The sequence below is a fragment of the Neophocaena asiaeorientalis genome, unplaced genomic scaffold (assembly GCF_003031525.2).
Source record: "Neophocaena asiaeorientalis asiaeorientalis breed wild unplaced genomic scaffold, Neophocaena_asiaeorientalis_V1.1 scaffold336, whole genome shotgun sequence".
In the NCBI taxonomy this organism is placed as follows: domain Eukaryota; kingdom Metazoa; phylum Chordata; class Mammalia; order Artiodactyla; family Phocoenidae; genus Neophocaena; species Neophocaena asiaeorientalis.
In genome coordinates this window covers 3,568,997-3,591,964 of record NW_020174788.1, presented here as the reverse complement: position 1 = coordinate 3,591,964, position 22,968 = coordinate 3,568,997, and positions in this window count along the sequence as shown.

The following is a 22,968-nucleotide window of genomic DNA, read 5'->3' as shown; positions in this document are numbered from 1 at the left end:
CAGGCGGACTCTCAACCACTGCGCCACCAGGGAAACCCTATATGTATTTTTTATTTGGTTGCGCCGGGTCTTAGTTGCAGCAGGCAGGCTTCTTAGTTGTGGCATGCAGTTTCCTTAGTTGTGGCATGTGAACACTTAGTTGCGGCACATGAACTCTTAGTTGTGGCATGCATGTGGGATTTAGTTCCCTGACCAGGGATCGAACCTGGGCCCCCTGCAATGGGAGTGCAGAGTCTTAACCACTGTGCCACCAGGGATGTCCCCTATCATTCCCTTTCTACCATTCTAATGGGGTCTCAGAATGGGAAAGCTATTAATAGATTTGTTAATGCCCAAAAGACTCCTGGGAGAAAAAGATTCACTACAATTTGTATTAGGTGTAAAGATTGATTTTTAAATCTTATTAACTTAAAAATAAACATTCCTCTAAATACTTGTATACTACTTCGCAATTGATAAAACAGTACTTATGAATTCAAGAAATTGTTTCCCCAAATATTTAAACATTGATTGCAAACTTATTTAATAAACTTTTTACTGTTTATTACAAGTTTGATATGTCTATGTTTTAAATGCTGTAAGAACGTAAGATGTAGAAGATAATATACACAAATACTTTTTAATGATTACTAAACTGGTTACTATATAGTGATTGAAAATCCAATGTAAAGTGTGAATATCATGGATGAAAATTTGTTTTTCCATTATCTCTAGGCTTCGTCTTTCTGTTTCTTCCAAAGTTTACCTTCTTAAGGTTGCAGTAGTTTTGCTAGATAATACTTGACATCTTCCTAGTATTACAGTGGTATTTACCAGCCTCAAAAGAAAAATACTATTTCAGATCAATAGAAGTTTTAGAATCTGGATTGGTGTCCAGTTGGTTAGCATGTGGGCATTGGTTATGAGGTCCAAGTTGATTCAAACCCAACTCACCCATCATTAGGCCAAATCCCGCTTCACCATCAGGATTTATTTATTATGCTGTGATTTCTGCCTTTCATATGGATTTTAAGCTTTTTTTGAATCTGGTGTCTTAACCCCAAATGGTGTGCCCTTTATGTTTTACCTGGCCACCATTCTCTATCCCATTGTCCTGCCATCAGTATATAGTTCTTTTTTTTTTTTTAATTTATTCATTTACTTATTTATTTTTGGCTGTGTTGGGTCTTCGTTTCTGTGCAAGGGCTTTCTCTAGTTGCGGCAAGCGGGGGCCACTCTTCATCGCACTGCGCGGGTCTCTCACTATCGCGGCCTCTCCTGTTGCGGAGCACAGGCTCCAGACGCGCAGGCTCAGTAGTTGTGGCTCACGGGTCCAGTTGCTCCGCGGCATGTGGGATCTTCCCAGACCAGGGCTCGAACCCGTGTCCCCTGCATTGACAGGCAGATTCTCAACCACTGCGCCACTAGGGAAGCCCAGGATATATTTTTCTGGTAAGCTAAAGTTATTGGAAATTTATATATACCTTACCAGAACCTCATTATAATTAATAGGGTCAGCTTGAAGTTTAATCTTCTAGGAGATAAGGAGTCAAGCCTGCTTAGTTCCTCTCAGTCTTTGAAATGCAGCTTATTTATCATCTTGGGGTGCTCGGCTGGACTGTCTTTTTAATTAGTAATTGTGTCTGATCGTTGATGCTAATGAAGAGCAGAAGTCTCCTTCCACTTGGTTGTTGTGAATGACTGTTGGCACTGATCATCCTTCCTGAAATTGTCTCTTTCTTACTGGGGACCATATTCCTCTGTTTTGGAGTTTAGACTTAACAAATTTGTGTGTATGCTTTTTAAGTGAAAACGCACTTTAAAAAAGTAAAGACTCAAATGTGTGTTAATACACTGTTATGTATTAAAATGATAGGGCTTCCCTGGTGGCGCAGTGGTTGAGAGTCCGCCTGCTGATGCAGGGGACACGGGTTCATGCCCCGGTCCGGGAAGATCCCGCATGCCGCGGAGTGGCTGGGCCTGTGAGCCGTGGCCTCTGGGCCTGCGCGTCCGGAGCCTGTGCTCCGCAACGGGAAAGGCCGCAACAGTGAGAGGCCCGCGTACTGCAAAAAAAAAAGAAAAAATGATAAAAAAAAAGTATGCCCTACTGATTTCTGTTTCGTATTACAACTCCCTTTTCATATGCTTTACAGTCTCTTTTGTGTGCCATTATGCAGTCATGGTCTTATGGAGGTTCACAATTTTTCAATTAACTATCATTATTATTCCCTTTTTGACACTCACACTGGGCAGTGGGACACCTTTAAGCTGACTCCTTTGCTTTTTACCACGTCCACTTCCTAAGCAGCAACATGGTGATCCTGCCTGATTCTGATTTTATTCCTATCCCAATATGTATGAGAATGCTGTTTAAGGAGTAGTGTAAGGAGCCCTTTCAATGAAAGAAGGGTTTGGAGATCTGGACTTTATGAGTTTGCCTGAGTAGTGGGGGTGAGCAAAACACTACCTCTTGAGTCATGTCAGTGAAAGGGCTTAAAAAGATGCTTGTTTACAAGCTTCTAGGCTCACATTGAATTTTCCCAACTTAATACATGTGGTTTTACTTTTTAAAATTTTTTATAATCTGAGATTTCAAAGACCACCAGTACTTCCCATTACAGTGAAAATAATGTTGCATATTCACTCCACCATCTTGAGCCAGAAAACCCTCTGTGCGTGGTTTTAAGTTTGCATCGTGATCATTCTGAACAGAAAATCTTGTATCTTTTTATGTCATTAATTTTTTTCACTTTTATTGCAGATCCTCATAAACATGATCTTAATGGCTATATAAAATTCTCTTGTTTAGAGGTACTGTGAAGTAAACTTCTCCCTTTCATTGGATGTTTGCATGTTACTCCCTGTTTTGTTTTGGTTTTTTTCTATGATAAATATTACATTGGTAAACTTCTTTGTGGGTAAAGGTCTTTTGTATTATGCATTGTTTCCTAAAGAGAAATTCTTACTCTTTGACCCAGTAATTCAAATTGTATGAACAATTAAAAAAACTCTTCATGTGAAAACAAGGATAGGGCTTCCCTGGTGGCGCAGTGGTTGAGAGTCCGCCTGCCGATGTGGGGGACGCAGGTTCGTGCCCCGGTCCAGGAAGATCCCACATGCCGCAGAGCGGCTGGTCCCGTGAGCCATGGCCGCTGAGCCTGCGCGTCCGGAGCCTGTGCTCCGCAATGGGAGAGGCCACAACAGTGAGAGGCCCGTGTAAAAAAAAAAAAATACACAGAAAACAAGGATGGTAATAATAACCCTAGTTCATAAGGTTGTCATGTGGATGTAATGTCAGTGTGTAAAGCACTTAGTATGGTTTCTGGCACAGAGTAAGTGTTTAGTCAATGTTGGCTATATTTATTGTTGATGAACTGCTTTCCACAGTGGTCCTACCCATTTATACTTCCATGAGCAGTGTTGGAGAGACCCAGTCAGGCAGCTTCTGAGCACAGAAGCTTTCTAGGAAGTCTGGGGTTTTGCTGTGAACAAATATCTCCCCAGGTGTCCAGCGAAGATGGCTGCTACTGTGTTGGCTGCTCACCAAGAGGGGCTGAGATTTCCCATGAAAACTGCTGGAGCCTGACTCACTGCCCCTTAGAGTGACGCATGGTGATAGAAGTCAGCCTGGGGACCACAGACATGCCTCAGTGCAGCACATGGAGAGATTTCGTTTCCTGAATTTCCAGTAGACAGCTAAAATTGCGAGAGGTTGTGTGCTTCTGCAGGAAGATCTCCACTCCCATCTCAAAGATTCTTGCCAAACAGCCTGAGAAGAGGAGGAAGAGTGGGTCCCAGCCCTCTAGGTCCTGTGCTGAGGGATGTAGGAAGTTAAAAAAAAAAAAATCAGCAAGACCAGTGCCTGCTCTCAAGGACTTGATGATCCTATAGACTTCGCAGTAGATAAAGAAGATGGTCATTGGCTGTTTGGACTCTGCCCGGGTCCTCTTTACCTTCCAAAGCACCCCTCCCCTGGTAGCTGCAAGTGTTGTGGCTAACGGAGTCTCCTCTGGAGCCTTGAACTTGCCTGAGTCCATCCCAAGAGTTTACAGTCCCCATCCTGCCTCACTGCCAGGAGCAGCCAGTGACTGATAGGGCCTCAAGGGGAAAACACTCTCTGGTGTGATTTATGCTTCAGACCACCACCCCCCCACCGCCACTCCCCCACCTCTCTCTCTCAGTCCAAGGTTGGACTTTACCAGGTACCACATTCCTGCTTAGCAACTTCCCTGCCCTATCCTACTTCCCTCCCTCACATCCATCCCACCCCACTCCCCAGCAGGCCCTGAATAAATCAGATACACCTGAATCACTTTTGTTTGTTTGTTTTGGCCTAAGGCTAGGGGATGAAATTGGTTAGCAAGGTAGATTGTTTGTTCCTAGAGGTTAAACACAGATGTAAGGGGGAGGAAGAGTGTGTGTGTTTAATACTTGCTGGAGGTGCTAACCTTTGAACTAGGTGTATACATATATATAAATACATAATATATATATTTGTAAGATAAAATCAGTATATTTATTAAAAATAAACAAGATCATTTCATATAATGATATATTATTAAAAATCATAATGTGATGTTTTAGGAGGATGTGATGTGATGATTTAGCATAATTACTTTAACCTTCTGGTTCTGCTTAGCGTGTCCTCCCTAGCACTCTGGTACTCTAGCTGGTATCCTGGTACTGAATCTGCAATTGCAGCTGCCATTCATGTAACAAATATGAGTGTTTATTGGGTGCTGGCCATTGCATCGTGTACTGGGATTAAAAAAAGCGATTAGGTTTGCTCACCTCTCTATTAAATGACTCATGGGTAAAATGGAGATAATAAAATCTAGCTGTCTTGGAGAAGTCTGGGTCATCCAATATCCCTCTCCCCATCCCCGTCCCCGTCCCCAAAGATTTTCAGTTTTTGGTGCACAGACAGGAAACTTATTTAATGGCTTTATTTATCTGTTCTCCTATTATTAGGGAAGAGAAAAGTCCCTAGTGTGAGGATTTCTGGAAAGACTTAACAGTTTTATTATGACATAAAAGAGTCATCATGTTTTATCAAAGTCGTCCTGCCTCTGTTACCTACATGTTAGAAGAGGGAATTTGAGAACTCCAGAACTTCATTCTGTTTTCCCTCCCAGGACTGGAAAACCCACAGAAAAGCTATGAGAAATATCTCAAAACAAGTTACATAGTGTTTGATGGATAATAAACCCAGAGCCCTGAGATATATAAAGTATACAATTCAATAGAATTTGTTTTTTCAGAAGTAGCTGCAAGAAAAAAAATGACACCAGACAACAGTGGTCTCAGAGCTGGAGATCCACTTCTTATTGTAGAGGAGGAAATCAATATAAATTTTCCAAGAATTGAAGGTCTCCCCTTCCAGAGGATAGGAAGAGACCACTGTTGTGAGCTCAAGATGGTAGCTACAAAATATATTTGATCAAAAATTAATTTTAAGAAAAGTTAAATCATGTGTAATTAATTGACAGGTTAAATGGGTGGGACTCAGAGAGCACAATCAAAAAACAACTTTATTTTGTGTACTGTCTCCTATCCTCACCCTCCTTTACACCAGTGTACACAAACACAAGTACACTCTCAGTGTCAGTAGATCTTCCTAGGCCTCTGGGTGTGATCAGGCAGGTCCTGTAGCATATCTTTGTGCTCTTAGATTATAAAAACCTCACTAGACCTTTTAGTTCCCCAAGAAGTCTCAGTTCAGCAATTAATATGCCTTGTCCCATAAAATAGGAAAGACTTGGAACCTCAAGGTTAACTTTTTCCCCCTCCTCCACTCTGGCCTGGGCTTGAAACTGTGCAGCTTAGATTGGGACTTTAACCCATGGTCTTTTAATTGAGATCACACACCTGGTCTCAGGACTTAATGAAGCTTAGGTTCTTTTTTGTGTGTGTGTGGTACGCGGGCCTGTCACTGTTGTGGCCTCTCCTGTTGCGGAGCACAGGCTACGGATGCGCAGGCTCAGCGGCCATGGCTCACGGGCCCAGCCGCTCCGCGGTATGTGGGATCTTCCTGGACTGGGGTGCGAACCTGTGTCCCCTGCATCGGCAGGCAGACTCTCAACCACTGCGCCACCAAGGAAGCCCGAAGCTCAGGTTCTTGATGTCTTATCATAGAAAAAATTCATTGAGAGACCAAGTGATAGGTAAGAAGTGGATTTATTTAGAGAGAAACACCCTCCACAGAGTGTGGGCCTTCTCAGAAGGTGAGAGGCCGTGGGAGAAACACACTCCGCATGGACCATCTCGGAAGGTGAGAGAGGCCTCAGGGTATGGGATTCTCAGTTTTTATAGGGGTGGGTAATTTCATAGGCTAATAAGTGGGAGGAGTATTCTAGCTATTTTGGGAATGGGGTGGGGATTTCCAGGAATTGGGCCACTGCCCCCTTTTTGACCTTTGTGGATGGCCTTGGAACTGTCATGGCGCCTGTAGGTGTGTCATTTAGCTTGCTGATGTGTTACAGTGAGCGTACACTGAGGCTCAAGATCTAGTGGAAGTTGACTCATCTGCCATCTTGGACCTATTTGGTTCTAATCAGTTTATGTTGTGTCCTCGGGCTATGTCATTCTTTTAAAGGTTGTGCCCTGCCCCCTTCCCTCCTGTTTCAGGCTGACCATTCCAGCAGGAAGGGTGAATTTTGGAGGTGGGGGCCTGGTTGGCTTCTCAATTTCTCTACCTCTTTCTTAGTCTCTTACTTCCAACTGGATCCCTAGCTAGCTAGTCTAAGGGAGCTGGGTAGGGGGACTAGTAAAAGGCAAGAAAGAGTTTAGGAGATTGGCATTGGTTTCTTCTTTCTTCTGCCCTTGATGCATGTTTGGAGTTGACTTTCTCTTGGGCTTAGCAAACAATCACAGCTGACTCCTTTTCTTGGGAGCCAGTGGTGGGTTTTTTGGATGCCCCACATCCTGGGATAATTTGTGCTTCCTGTGAAGCTGGTGATGCTCTTTCATCTTTTATATCTTCTCCATCATTTCCAGGGAATACATGGTTGACCCTGCTCCCTAATATCTTCTTACTCTTCCAGACAGTGATTTAAGTCAGGATTTAGAGAAAACCGAGGGTCAGTTCTCTTTTTCTCCCCTGTGGTTCATGTCTAGCACCCCGGAGACCTTTTAAAATGTGTACTTGTCTGCTGCCTTTTGTGGATGGGCAATTAGAGTCCAATGCAATTAGATTTCTCTCTGCCCCGCTGCCTCAAGCTTATAGCCAAAGCCTCTAGATTCCTTAATTGTGAGTCTGACAATGGTCCAAGGTTTTTGCAGAACTCTGAATGACTCATATCAATCTGTGTTGGGGCAGCTAAATGATAAGGGGGAACAGAGGGGATAAAAAATGTCATAGAACTCTGACTTGTTCACAAAAAATACTTTCTCCAGTCTCCTACGTTTCCTGCTGAATTCTTAGCCACAGCATAAGTGTGGGTTAACATATGGATAAAATGGCTCTCTTCTAAAGCCAGATCTGACAGTAGGAGATACCATTGCAGAGCTAGGCTCACTGATAGCAATGGGAATGATAGAGCCCTTGAAACAAATAGAAACCCGGTGATGTAGTGTAATTGTCAGAAGCCAGAGGAATGCAGTGATCATAATGAGTGGCAGGGTCAGTGGTGGTGAAGAGGATCTGACCCAAAGAGAACAGTAATATGCTTAGTGGAACATAGGGTCCCTGGAGATAAATTAGATGGGTGCCAGCATGTGTACTACTCACTCAACAAGGGTATCATCGACAGAAGTCTCAGGAGGCTGGGGACAGGTGCCCCAATAAAAAGTCTTGATCGTTTGACCAGTTTTCAAACTTGGTCCAGTTTTCCATTGCCAGAACAGGAGGTTGAGTCTCTGGGAAGAAGGACCCTGTAAAACCATAGTAAGTATACATAAGAATGATTTCCCTAGTCTTTTCCCACAGAGACCTCTGGCCACTTATCCTGGTAACTAATGCACTGGGGAAAGGGGAATGGCAAACTTTGAGAACCACTGGACACAGGGCTTGACTTGGCCTTCCTATCACCTTGTACTTCTATCACTACAAAGGAAACTAAATGTCTGGCAGTCCTCTTTGAGGTCTGAAGGCAACCTACCCCATAGCGGAGAATATTGTTCCAGCCCATATATCAAATGATGCAAAAGGCTGCTAGCTTTGCGTGGGGCCCAGTGCAGGAAAGTGCTCTGTAGCAGGACCAGGCTATAGTGCAAGCAACCTGCTATTCGGTCCATACAACCTGGAAGACCTTAGGGTGTGAGTGGTGTCAACAACAGGAAAAGATGCCATGGAGCTTATGCCAAGCCCCAGTGGGAGAAGCACAGCACAGTCTCTTTGGGGGTCTGGAGCAAGCATGATATGCCTTTATACCCCTTTTGGAAGACAATTCCTGCCATATTACTGGACCCTGGTAGTGGTCGACCATGGGTTATACCAGGATACCATGAGTCCCAAACTGCCCATCATTAGCTGTCATGCTTACCAAGTAATGAGGGTGAGAGGGCCCAGCAGTACCGTATAAGATAGAAGTGGTATATCTGGGACTGAGCACAAGTGGGAGTAGTGAGTACAAGCAAATTTCATAAGCAGATAGCCCAGAAATCTATGTTCTCCACTGGTGTTGCACTAGGGCCCCTTCCTTAGCTTATACTTCTGGCTATATGGGTCATCCTTTTGTTTTTTTGGCTGCACCACGCGGCATGTGAGGTATTAGTTCCCCGACCAGGGATTGAACCCGTATCCCCTGCAGTGGAAGCACAGAGCCCTAGCCACTGCACCACCAGGGAATTCCTTATGGGGCATCCTTTATGACCAACTGATAAAGTAGGGAAAAAGCCACACTTGGTTCATGGGTGGGTTGACATGGTGTATGAGGCCAAGTTGAAAATGATGACAGCTGCATTGCAGTCTTGAGATTGGGCTTGAAAGACAGTGACAAGGAATAATTTTCTGAAGGGACAAAGCTCTGGGCAGTGTACCTGATGGGCTATTTTGTGTATAAGAAGTGGTCAGAAATTAAAGTGTATATGGACTTGGGGATAGTAACCAATAGCCTGACCCCCAAAGATAGGGGTTATGTATTTTTCTTGATCCCTCCTTTCTTCCTTGCTCTCTTTTTCTTCTCTTTAGTATAGGACTTGGAACATATTAGCACTCATTATTCATCCAAACATCTATTCGTGTCTCCTCTGCTGGGTATCGTTCTCCGTACTGTGAGGAAGACTAAAGTGAAACATAAAGCATCATTTTCTTTTTCTCTCCTTTTCCTCCTCACTCACATTTGCCACAGGTTTCCTAGGTACCTGGCACTGTACTAAGTGCTTTGTACGCACATGATCTTCTTTAATCCTCAGGAAAACCCCATGAAGATTGGTGGAGCTATGAGATGAGACTGACACAGATCTTAAATTACTTGTGTAAGGTTTTACAGCTAATAAGTGGCTTGCTGGTATTTGAAGGTGGGCAGATGGTTTGTTTTGACAAAAGAATCAATGCCAGTATCCCATGAGGCTTAACATATGAATTGAGATCAGCCATTAACACCATTGACATAAACAAGTTTTATTTTCTTACTTACCTTCTTTTTGTTTTAACACTGATGTAGGTTAATTGTTTTGAATTGCCACTGAATTCTCTGTTGTGCTGAGGGCTCATCATGAAATTGTAACCTTCACTGGTCATTCATTATATCCACCCTGCAAAATGGGTCTGGATGGGTCCTCTTTGAGCACTGTAACCTGATACTTTTCAGTTCTTTAGAAGAAAGTCTTATTATTTTTTGATTATAGAATCCTTTTTCCAGCAAGTTCCAGGGAGGGAAGCCATGTAACAGCCACATAGCGGTGTGATTGACACGTGGAGAGGTCAAACTGCTTGCCCAAGATAATTCTGCAGGCTAGTGGTGATGCCAGCACATGAGCTGTAAATCTGGCTCTTTGCCCTTAGTTCTAACTACTGGATCAAAGAGTCACCTTAGAATCAGGGGGCACCTGTAAGCAGCTTCAGCGTGGGGAGTGCATTGTATGATATTGGGATTTAAGCCACTAACAGTATGATCTGCAGACTTGCTGTGTTGTCAGTGGCCTTTGGGAGTTGCCTATCCATCATGGTAACTTGGCATTTTTGCTTAGTTTTATTTTCTTACTTGTATTCTTTTTATTTATCTTCATGTATATGTCATTGTCATCATTGGTAATAACACAGTATTGAACAACTTCAGAGGAATAGCATTGATATTAATATATGAATATAAGTTCTATTTTACTTGGTAATAGTGTCTTTAATCAGCTCCATGGTGTCCTCCTTGTGACCCGCATCTCGGGGTGGATGTTGGTCATCTAAGCTGCCAGCAGTTATGAGAATTTACTTAAAATGAAATGATTTTGCATGATTAGTTGAGGTCTACAAAAATTATCTAATAAATTGGCACATTTTAAGAAATGACTTTTTAATCTGGGAACAATATGTAGTCTCAGCAATGAGACAATTAATTAACAAGTCCATGCTCCAAAGTATAAAATCTCCTCCCATTCAGAAATAGATGGGCAACTGTAGAAAATCATAAAGGTTCTCTGAAGATGCATGTCACAGAAGCTTGGTCGTTTGTTTTGTTCCTCATTAAAAATTTTTTTCCTTACAAGGCCAAGACTAGGGTGAGGTGAGGGAGGTACTTGCCTCAGAGACGAAATATGAGGAGCTGCCAAGAAACTCAGGAATCAAGATAAATAATGTTTTGATGCAACATTAAAAAAGAAAACTGGGACCCAAAATCCTTGATGAACCAATGTTGACATTATAAATAAAGTCAGGATTTGACCCCAGTTTTCATGGGTCGTCCCCATTGCCTTCCCATGATCCTGGGCTGTTTACTTATCTGAATACTTCGCTGTATTCCCCCTAGACTGTGAGCCCATGAGGAAGAAACTCTTTCCTTTTCACCATAGTGTCTGTAGGGCATGGAGCAATGGATGCTCAGTACATATTTCTTCCGTGAATGAATAAAAAAAATATCCTTCAGTGGAAGGAGAACTGGGCTGTGAGTCTAGACATAGGTAGGCTATTCTAGTCTACTCACTGTGTGGCCTTAACTAAGTCACTTCTCTGTAGGCCTCCTCTTTAAAAGGAGGAGATGGAACAATATGAGTTTTGTGGTTGCCTCCAGCATTCATATTCTAAGATTTTTTTTTTAATTAAAAAAAATTTGGATTGAAGTATAGTTGATTTACAATGTTGTGTTAGTTTCAGGTATACAGCAAAGTGATTCAGTTATCTCTATTCTTTTTCAGATTCTTTTCCATTATAGGTTATTACAAGATATTGAATATAGTTCCCTGTTCTAGACACTAGGTCCTTGTTGTTTATCTGTGTTATATATAGTAGTGTATATGTTAATCCCAAACTCCTGATTTATCCTTCATCCCCCCTTTCTGCTTTGGTAACCATAAATTTGTTTTCTATTTCTGTGAGTCTATTTCTGCTTTGTAGGCAAGTTCATTTGTATAATTTTTAAAAGATTCCACATATAAGTGATATCATGTCATATTTGTCTTTTTCTGACTTACTTCACTTAATATGATAATTCCTAGGTCCATCCATGTTGCTGCAAATGGCATTATTTCATTCCTTTTTATGATCGAATAATATTCCATTGTATTTTTATATACCACACTTTTATCCATTCACCTGTTAAAGGACAGTTAGATTGCTTCCATGTCTTGGCTATTGTACATAGTGCTGCTATGAACATTGGGGTGCATGTATCTTTTCAGATTAGAGTTTTCTCTGATACATGCCTAGGAGTGGCATTAGTGGATCATATGATAACTCTATTTTTAGTTTTTTAAGGAACCTCCATACCGTTCTCCATAGTGGCTGCACCAGTTTACATTCCCACCAACAGTGTAGGAGGGTTCCTTTTTCTCCACACTCTCTCTATCATTTGTTATTTGTAGACTTTTTTATGATGGCCATTTTGACCTGTGTGAAGTGATACCTCATTGCAGTTTTGATTTACATTTCTCTAATACTTAGCAATATTGAGTATCTTTTCATGTGCCTATTGGCTACTGTATGTTGTCTTTGGAGAAATGTCTGTTTAGGTCTTCTGCCTATTTTTTGCTTGAGTTGTTTGGGGTTTTTTTTGATATTAAGCTGTATGAGCTATTTGTATATTTTGGAAATTAATCCCTTGTCGGCATCATTTGCAAGTGTTTTCTCCCATTCAGTAGGCTGTCTTTTTGTTTATGGTTTCCTTTGCTGTGCAAAAGCTTTAAATTTAATTAAGTCCTATTTGTTTATTTTTGCTTTTGTTTCCATTACTCTAGGAGACAGATCCAAAAAAATATTGATGCCATTTATGTCAAAGAGTGTTTTGCCTGTTTTCCTCTAGGAGGTTTATAGTATGCAGTCTTACATTTAGGTCTTTAATCCATTTTGAGTTTATTTTTGTGTATGGTGTAAGATAATGTTCTAATTTCTTTCTTTTACATGTAGCTGTTCAGTTATCCCAGCATCACTTATTGAAGAGACTGTCTTTTCTCCATTGTATATTCTTGCCTTTTTTGTGGTAGATTAATTGACCATAAGTGCATGGGTTTATTTCTGGGCTCTCTATCCTGTTCCATTGATTATGCATCTGTTTTTATACCAGTACCATACTATTTTGATGACTGTAGCTTTGTAGTGTAGTCTGAAGTCAGGGAGTGTGATTCTTTCAGCTCCGTTATTCTTTCTCTAGAGTGTTTGGGATATGCAGGGTTTTATGTTTCCATATGAATTTTAAAAAAATTTGTTCTAGCGCTCTGAAAAATGCCATTGGTAAATGGATAGGGATTACATTGAATCTGTAGACTGCCTTGGGTAGTATGGTCATTTTAACAATATTGATTCTTCCAATCCAAGAACACAGTATATCTTTCCATCTGTTTGTGATGTCTTCAATTTCTTTCATTAGTGTCTTAAAGTTTTCAGAGTACAGGTCTTTTGCCTCCTTAGGTAGGTTTATCCCTAGATATCTTATTATTTTTGATGCAATGATAAATATGATTGTTTCCTTAATTTCTCTTTCTGAAATTGTATGGTTACTGTATAGAAATGCAACAGATTTCTGTATATTAATTTTGTATCCTGTGATTTTACTGAACTCATTGGTAAACTCTAGCAGTTTTCTGGTAGCGTTTTTCAGATTTTCTATGTATAGTATCATGTCATCTGCAAACAATGACAGTTTCACTTCTTTTCTGTTCTGGATTCCTTTTATTTCTTCTCTGATTGTTGTGGCTAGGACTCCCAAAACTGTGTTGAATAAAAGTGGCAAGAGTGGACATCTTTGTTTTGTTCCTGATCTTAGAGGAAATGCTTTCAGCTTTTCACCATTGTGTATGATGTTAACTGTGGGTTTGTCATATATGGCCCTTATTATGTTAAGGTATGTTCCCTCTATGCCCACTTCCTGGAGAGTTTTTTTTAATCATAAATGGATGTTGAATTTTGTCAAAAGATTTTTCTGCATCTGTTGAGATGATCATATGGTTTTCATTCTTCAATTTGTTAATGTGGTGTATCACACTGATCGATTTGTGGATATTGAAAAATCCTTGCACCCCTGGGATAAATCCCACTTGATCATGGTGTATGATCCTTTTAATGTATTGTTGGATTATTTGAGAATTTTCATATTTCCTGAGGTAAGCTTGTATTGCTATAAACTTCCCTCTTAAGACTGCTTTTGCTATGTCCCATTGGTTTTGGATTTTTCTATTTTCATTTTCATTTGTTTCTAGGTATTTTTTGATTTCCTCTTTGTTTTCTTCAGTGATCCATTGGCTGTTTAGTAGCACATTGTTTAACCTCCACGTGTTCGTGTTTTTGCAGGGTTTTTTTTTCTCTTGTCAAATCTCATAGCATTGTGGTCGGAAAAGATGCTTGATATGATTTCAATTTTCTTAAATTTACCAACGTTTGTTTTGTGACCCAAGATGTGATCTATCCTGGAGAATGTTCCATGTGCACTTGAAAAGAATGTGTATTCTGCTGCTTTTGCATGGAATTCCTTATGAATATCAATTAAGTCCATCTGGTCTCTTGTGTCATTTAAGGCCTGTGTTTCCTTATTGATTTTCCATCTGGATGATCTGTCCATTGATGTAAGTGGGGTGTTAAAGTCCCCCACTGTTATTGCTTTATTCTCAATTTCTCCTTTTAAGTCTGTTAACATTTGCCTTATATATTGAGGTGCTTCTATGTTGGGTACATATATATTTACAATTGTTATAGCTTCTTTCTGGATCAATCCTTTGATCATTATGTAGTAGTATCCTTCTTTGTCTCTTTATTTTAAAGTCTATTTTGTCTGATATAAGTATTGCTACTCCAGCTTTCTTTTGATTTCCGTTTGCCTGGAATACCTTCTTCCATCCCCTCACCTTTGGCCTGTATGTTTCTCTAGATATAAAGTGCATCTTTTTCAGGCAGCATATTTATGAGTGTTGTTTTTGTATCCATTCAGCCAGTCTGTGTCTTTTAGAGCATTTAGTCTGTTTACATTTAAAGGATTATTGATATGTATGTTCTTATAGCCATTTGGTTAATTGTTTTGAATTTTGTTTTTAGGTCTTTTCCCCCCTTCTTTTGTTCTCTTCACTTGTGATTTGAATACCCGTAGTGTTCTGTTTGGATTACTTTTTCTTTTTTGTGTGTATATCTGTTATAGATTTTTGGTTTGTGGTTACCATGAGGTTTTGGTATAGCAATCTGTATATATATATGATTGCCCTAAGTTGCTGATCTCTTAATTTCAAATGCATTTTAAATACCTTGCATTTGTACTCTCCTCTCCTTATGAGTACTGTTTTTGACATCATATTTTACATGTAATTGTTTTGCATATCCCTTAACTACTTATTGTGTATACAGATGATTTTATTACTTTTGTCTTTTAACCTCCCTACTAGTTTGTGTGTGGATGATTTCCTACGTTTACTATATGTTTGCCTGTACTGGTGAGCTTTTCCATTTCGTAATTTTCTTGTTTCTAGTTGTAGCCTTTTTTTTTTTCTGCCTAGAGAAGTTCCTTTAGCATTTGTTGTAAAACTGGTTTGGTCATGCTGAATTCTTTTAGCTTTCGCTTGTCTGTAAAGCTTTTGATATCTCCATGAAATGTGAACCAGAGCCTTGTTGGATAGAGGATTCTTGGTTGTAGGTTTTTCCCTTTTATCACTTTAAATATATTGTGCCACTTCCTTCTGGCCTGCAGAGTTTCTGCTGAAAGATCAGCTGATCATCTTACGGGAGTCCCCTTGTATGTTATTTGTGGCTTTTCCCTTTTTGTTTTCAATACTCTCTCTTTATCTTTGCTTTTTTGTCATTTTGATAACAGTGTGTCTTGGTGTGTTCCTCTTTGGTTTCATCCTATATGGGACTCTCTGCACTTCCTGGACTTGGGTGACTGTTTTTTTCCCCAGGCTAGGGAAGTTTTCAGCTATTATCTCTTCAGATATTTCTCAGGCCCTTTCTCTCTCTCTTCTCCTGGGACCCCTATAATGTGAATATTAATGTGCTTGATGTTGTCCCAGAGGTCTCGTACACTGTCCTCATTTCTTTTCATAGTTTTTTCTTTTTTTTCTGTTCTGTAGTAGTGATTTCTATGACTCTGTCTTTCAGCTTACTGATTCGTTCTTCTGCATCATTTAGTCTAGTATTGATTCCTTCTAGTGTATTTTTCATTTCAGTTATTGCCTACTTCAACTCTGGTTATTTTTTATATTTTCTAACTCTTTGTTAAAAACTTCTAACTTATCACTCTGTGCATCCATTCTCCTCTTGAGTTCTTTGACCATCTTTACAATTGTTACTCTGAACTCTTTCTTGAGTCTGTTGCATGTCACTTATTTCTTCTTCTGTGATTTTATCATGTTCTTTTGTCTGGTACATTTTCCTCTGCCACCTCATTTTGTCTAAATTGCTGTTTGTATTTTTATGTATGTGGTAGGTTAGTTATTGTTCTCAACATTTGAGAAGTGGCCCTCTGTAGGAGACGTCCTGTGCATCCCAGCAGTGCACTCCCCTCATGTTACCCAAGGCCAGGGGCCAGCTCATTCCAGGGTAGGGTCTAGCCTGAGTTTATGAGCACTGCAGGCTGCGGGATCATAGTTTTCTTGCTTCTGGTGTCTGCCCCCTGGTGGGTGAGGCTTGTCTAGAGGCTTGTGCAGGCTTTCTGGCAGGAGGGGCTGGTGCCTGCCCACTGGTGGGTGGAGCTGCGTCTTGGCCCTTGACCTGCAAGGCCATGTTTAGGGGCATGTCTAGAGGTGGCTGTGGTCTCAGGAAGACCTTAGGCAGCCTGTCTGCTGATGGGTAAGGCTGTGTCCCCACCCAGTTACTTGTTTGGCCTGAGGCATTCCAGAACTGGAGCCTACAGGCTGTTGGGTGGGGCCAGGTCTTGGTGTCAATGACCCAAAATATTAGCTGCCAGGAGAGTTCATGCCAGTGAACTCTAATTACTCTAATTACCTCTGCCACAAGTGTCTTTGTCCCCAGGGTGAGCTTCTGCTCCGCCCCCCCCACCGCTGCCTCCCCAGGAGACACTCCAAGACCAGCAGGTAGGTCAGGTCCAGGCTCCTATGAAACTATTGCTTTTGTCCTTGGTTCCGGTGTATATAAGATTTTGTGTGCATCCTTTAAGAATGAAGTCTCTATTTCCCCCAGTCTTGTGGCGAACTGCAGTTAAGACCTGCTGGCCTTCAGAGCCAAATGCTCTGGGGGCTCATCTTCCTGATGCTGGGCTGGGGAGCTGATGTGGGGCTCAGAACTCTCACTCCTGTGGGAGAACCTCTGCAATATAATTATTCTCCAGTATGTGGGTCACCCACCTGGGGAGTATGGAATTTGATTATATCACGCGTCTTCCCTTCCTACCCATCTCATTGTGGCTCCCTCTTTATGTCTTTAATTGTAGAAGGTCTTTTCTGGTTAGTTTCAGTCCTTTTCGCTGATGGTTGTTCCGCAGTTAGTTGTGATTTTGGTGCGCTTGTGAGAAGAGTTGAGCTCAGGGTCCTTCTACTCCACCATCTTGGCCACTCTCCCATATTCTAAAATTCTTAATGGATATTAGGGAAAGATACCATCGTGAGGATTCATTCATCTAACAATCCAGCAAAATTTAATCCATACCATCCACGTGCCTAACCGTGGGCTAAATGCTGGAGAAAGGAAGATTGGAAGCAAGGTTCCCTGCCCTCAATAAGCTCACAGTACAGCAGGAAGGCAGACATGTGGCTTGTAGTAGATGATAGAAGAAACATACAGAGAAATGCCTAAGGCATGGCCCACATTTTCATGGAGCACTTAACCAGAGAGAGAAGGCTAAGGAGATTTTCATGCAGAGCAGTAGGGATGGAGAAGAGCATGTGTATGTGCCTTGATGTGTTTTTACTTCCTTTTCCCAGAGACTAGCATATGAAAGACAACGGATGCTAAGAATGGAAAGGGGCCTTTAAAAATTAAACTTGAGGGTGAAGGAGGAGAAAGTGATTCTTTAGTATAGAAGACATTCTTTAAGTAGAGGAATTACACTACGCGGTGTTAATCTTTGCAGTGTAAACTTTTGATTGTCTTTAAAATAATGCACCCAGAGGACAGACCCCTCCTCATCTTGAGGTTCCCTGGGCCCTTTCTTTGTCTGCCCTCACCATGTAAAAGCTCTTCCCATCCCAGTGGAATGATGGCCCTGTCTTGGCTACAAGTGGGACCTAAGAAGCAGCAGGACCTGGACAAGGTAGAGAAGGGTGTGTGTGTGTGTGTGTGTGTGTGTACACGTGTATACTCATACATATCAAAGCGTAATGAGAGAGTGTATCTTGCATGATAGAGATGTACATGCTAGAATAAAGGACTTTGCTCATAATAGAAAGGAATATTGCCAATGTTGGGGGAAAACAGGTTGTGAGAAGTGATCTGATTGGCTCAAAGATCCAGAAAGTATAGGCTGGGCTAACTGTATAAATGTCTAGGTTGGATGAAGGAGAATTATACATCTATTTCTTTGTATTGGGAAAGTTCCCTTGGTAGTGGTTAAATTTTATAATATATAGGCCATTTTATTGACTGTCTTAATATTACATTAGCAGTCAACCTGTGTAGTAGCCCTGGAGCATGAGATGCTAAAAGTGGAAGAACGAATGATGGAGAGGGGGAATCCAGTGCTGTCAGATTGGCTCGTTAATGACTGTGATCTAGGTGGGCTCCTTGTGTAGCAGTTAACAAGCTTATAAATCAGCCTCTCTGTCAGAAAACCCGAGCCCCAGACCAAAAAGAAACCCTCTCCCAGGGCTCTTGGATTGACACCTCTGTTTCAGGGACCCCCTGGGGAGCTCCTCTCCATGGAGAGCTGATGCTGAGGTGAAAAGTAAACTCTCCATGCATTGAGAATCTTTAGTGTCTGGGAGTCATTTGGGAACTCCCTTGGGTTTTTTCCACTTTTTTTTTTTTTTTTGCGGTACGCGGGCCTCTGACTGTTGTGGTCTCTCCCGTTGCGGAGCACAGGCTCCGGATGCGCAGGCTCAGCAGCCATGGCTCACGGGCCCAGCCGCTCCACGGGATGTGGGATCTTCCCGGACTGGGGCACGAACCCATGTTCCCTGCATCGGCAGGCAGACTCTCAACCACTGCGCCACCAGGGAAGCCCTCCCTTGTTTTTTTTTTTCCTGAGAGTATTTGAGGTTGTCGAGTTCTGGTGACTGTGACCTGAAACTTTTCAGGTCAAAGAGGAAGAAAACAGAAGCAGATGTTCACTCCCTCTCTCCTTCCTCTTGGTTTCACAAAGGAAATAGCCTTTGCTAAAGGTCAGGTTGTGTTTGGAGATCATCTGATTGCATTCTTCCTCCCTCTGGGAGCCCACTCTCTAGCTGGGAAACTCAGGTACTGTTGTTCAGATTATCTCCTGGACTCCAGATATTATTTCTTTCCCTTTGTCCTGCCCTGAGAGAATTTTCCAGCAGTGATAATGAGGCTGGCGCTGTGCTAGGTGAACAAAACCTGTCAAAGAATAGCATTTGTATCCAGCTGCAAACTGGATTGGTTTAAATACAAAGCAACATTAAATTTTATATAGCTCTTCTTCCTGTCATGACCTGAAAATTATAATCGACTAAATCAGGGAAGGTACAGAAACTTTATCTTATGGGTCAACTGCAATCAACTGCCGCTTGAAGTACTGTACTGAGAAGGGTACTGAGGTTGTTTTGAAGCTCAGTGAGGAGTTCTGTGATCAGTTAGGCCTATCTAATGAGTGTGACAAATGGTAGTAAAGGCACACATGCCACAAATTTGCATCACCTTGATTTTACTTTCTAAACTTTCTCTCCCTTCTGCAACCATAAGAGCTCTTTGCACTTTTTTTAAACCTTACCTCCAAGTTTCATCTGTTGCCTTTCTATACAATTAGGTATAATTTGGGGTCACAGAGAATATCTTCCCGTATTGGGAATTCTATAATCTATACCCCTCATTAGGGTTTTTCACGCTTAGTCCATATAGTAACAATCAAAGGATTGTCAATCTTAAACCAGAGTACCATTTTCACCCATCAATTTAAAAACCATTTTGGAAATTATATTAGCCAATGTTAGTGACAACATATGATAAAATGGGCACAGAAATACATTACTAGTGGGAATACAGCTTGGTAAATCTTTTTTGGAGGGCAGCTTGAAAGTATATATTTAAGAGTGTTAAAAAATGTGAAAATATCTTTAGTCTTAGGAACGATTTCTCTTGGCATTTAACCAAGGAGATAATCATGAGTGAGCAGAGATTTACATTCAGGCTGTATAATACAGTGGTTATCTATAATAGAAGTGGTAAACAAATATGGTCAGCAATAGGTTACATAACTATAGCATAATAATAAAGTAGTAACTTCCTCTCACCGATCATCTATGTGCCAGAAATTTTATATATTTTAGCTTATTAATTCTTATGTCAGATGAGGAAACTCAGGCTGAGAAAGGCCAAAGGATTTCCAATCCTACTAATATGTGTGCATTAGTTAATCTGGAAATCTCCTGTTGAAAAACACCTAGAACTGCTGGAGAAAATGTAACAGTGCTTAAACAAAATATTTAAATGCATAGCTGCCCTTGTAAGAATGTAAGAGAAATCTATAGGCCAGAAATGAAGTTATTGAAACAGAGGATGTCAAGCAGAAGCATTGACTGCCTTAGGATGGGGTTGGAGGTGGAGATTTCTGGTCTCTGTAACCATGGGGCTTAGGTTTTCTCTTTTTTTTTTTTTTTTTTTTTTTGGGGGTACGCGGTCCTCTCGCTGTTGTGGCCTCTCCCGTTGCAGAGCACAGGCTCCGGACGCGCAGGCTCAGCAGCCATGGCTCACGGGCCCAGCCGCTTCACAGCACGTGGGATCTTCCCGAACCCGTGTCCCCTGCATCGGCAGGCTGACTCTCAACCACTGCGCCACCAGGGAAGCCCGGGGCTTAGGTTTTAGTATCTATATGTGGTAGAAGAATAAAATACATCCTAGGTAGGATGTAGGATCTTACACTTTGAATAAAATTGGATTCCAGTGAATGGGTGGACTAGGAAAAAAGTTCTTACGTTGTCAAAGGGTAGTTTGTCTCACTCTAAGTATTGGCTACAAAATAAAATGTTTCTAATGAGCTACCAGTGATTATAGTTTTATTGATACCATACCAATGAGACACCATAATTACTGGTTGGCTCAAGTTTTTAAAATTTATTTATTTAATTTATATTTATTTTTGGCTGCATTGGGTCTTTGTTGCTGTGCGCAGGCTTTCTCTAGTTGCGGCAAGTGGAGGCTACTCTTTGTTGCAGTATGTGGGCTTCTCATTGTGGTGGCTTCTCTTATTGTGGATCATGGGCCCTAGGCATGCGGGCTTCAGTAGTTGTGGCACATGGGCTCAGTAGCTGTGGCTCGCAGGCTCGAGAGTGCAGGCAGGAGTTGTGGCACATGGGCTTAGTTGCTCCGCAGCATGTGGGATCTTCCTGGACGAAGGCTCAAAGCCGTGTTCCTTGCATTGGCAGGCAGATTCTTAATCACTGTGCCACCAGGGAAGCTCCAGTCTGCTCAATTTGGAATGGGGGTTTGAAGGTAAAACTGGAAGATTCAGGAATTCATAAGCTTAAAGGCATTCTGAGCTGTTAATACTTCGGAGACACCTGGCAGAAACAATTATAAAACTTCTTTGAAGGGACATACTAAAATCTAGGTTATACAACATTTCTATAGACAAAGTTTATCATCTAGAGTATTATACAAATACGTATTTATATATAGTACAAAAATATATACAAAATATATGCAAAAGTATATATATGTAATGAAATCTATAAAATGCATGAAGAGAATAAAAATTTGTCATGAGAAAGAAAGAGCAGACATACAAATGGGAGAATCAGATCTTGAAGTACTTTAAAAAGATTATCAAATGGAGACTATAAAATAAGCATGGCAACACCAAAAGAGATGATCCATGAAAGTAATAATTGGTAAACAGAACTTCAGTAAAATTAAAACTTCTGCTCTGCAAAAAACAATAAAATCATGTAAAGAGAATTAGAAGATGAGCCGCATACTGGGAGAAAATATTTGCAAGACATATCTGGCAAAGGATTTTTAGCCAAAATATACAAAGAACTCTTAAAACTCAACAATAAGAAAACAACCAGATTAAAAAATGGGCCAAAATCCTTAACAGATACCTCATCAATGAAGATATACAGATGACAAATAAGCATATGAAGAGATGCTCCACATCTTATGTCATCAGGGAAATGAAAGTTAAAACAATGAGATACCACTACACATCTATTAGAATGACCAAAATCTGGAACACTGACGGCATCAGATGCTGGTGAGGATGTGGAGCAGTAGGAACTCTCATACTTTGCTGCTGGGAATGCAAAATGTTACAGCCACTTTGGAAGTCAATTTGGCAGTTTCTTACAAAACTAAACATGCATTGCCATATGATCCAGAAAATAAAGAAGCAAAATGATGAGAAAAGAAAGAATTACAGAAGGCCATAAGCAAAAAACACACACATCCGTACCCAGTGACCAAAGTTGGCCTTCAAAGTCGGCTTTGACTTGCCAAGTGGACAAATCAAAAAGAAGGCAAATGCAGTCAGGTACACAGTGCACATTGTTCATAAGATGAAAAACCCACAAGTCTTACAAAAGTAAACATACTCTTAACAGAGGATCTAGCAAGTGTGTTTTGTGGTATTTACCCAAAGGAGCTGAAAACTTATGTCGGCCCAAAATCCTGCACGTGGGTGTTTATAGCAGTTTTATTTGTAATTGCCAAAACTTGGAAGCAACTGTGATGTCCTTTAGTAGGTGAATAAACTGTGGTAAGTCTAGACAATGGAATATTATTCAGTATAAAAAAGAAATGAACCATCAAGCTCATGAAAAGACATGGAGGAATCTTAAATGCATATTGCTAAGCGAAATAAGCCAGTCTGAGAAGGCTGCATACTGTATGATTCCAACTCTATGACGTTATGGAAAAGGTATAACTATGGAGACAGTAGAATGATCATTGGTTGCCAGGTGTCAGGGATGGAATGAGAGGGAAAGATGAATAGGCAAAGCACAGAGGATTCTTAGGGCAGTGAAACTATTCTCTATGATATTGTAATAATGGATACATGCCATTAGACATTTGTCCAAACCCACTTAATGTACAGCACCATGAGTGAACCCTTAGGTAAACTATGGACTTTGGGTGATTATGAAGTATAAATGTAGGCTCATCCTTGGTTTAAAAAAAGTACCTCTTCTGAATGAAGTTCATAATGAGGGTGGCTATGCCTGTGTGTGCAGGGAGTATATGGGACATCTCTGTACCTTCCTCTGAATTTTTTTGTAAACCTAAAACTGGCCTAAAAAATAGTCTTTAATAATAAAGTATGTACTCCCTACTTACCCTGCTTAGGCTCTGATATTCTCTCA